Source organism: Lampetra fluviatilis, chromosome 56, assembly GCF_964198595.1.
Source record: "Lampetra fluviatilis chromosome 56, kcLamFluv1.1, whole genome shotgun sequence".
NCBI lineage: Eukaryota > Metazoa > Chordata > Hyperoartia > Petromyzontiformes > Petromyzontidae > Lampetra > Lampetra fluviatilis.
Genome location: NC_136330.1, coordinates 5855523 through 5855873, shown reverse-complemented (window position 1 = coordinate 5855873; position 351 = coordinate 5855523).

Here is a 351-nt window from a genome sequence, read left to right as displayed (position 1 = left end):
GATGAAGTGTGCGTATTTTTTATTTTTCTCTTTTGTAAAAAGAAAAGTTGGGTTTTTTTTTTTTGCCGCGGGGTTATTCTTGACCATGGAATGGGGAAACGCGACATTGGGAATGACAGCCTTTAGGAGAATTCTTACCACTACATCTCTGAAACCAACTGGACATCTGTGAAAGAGCTTAATAGCTCATCGGATTCCTCCAGTATAAATATTATTCTGAATAGCAATGTAAACATCGACACAATCAATACGACAGTACAAATAATGAGTGCATGTCCGTCCGTGTGTGTGAATTTTGTCCGTGTGTCACTTAATTTGGCTAATTTCCAGCTGTCAGAATAAAAAAAAAGT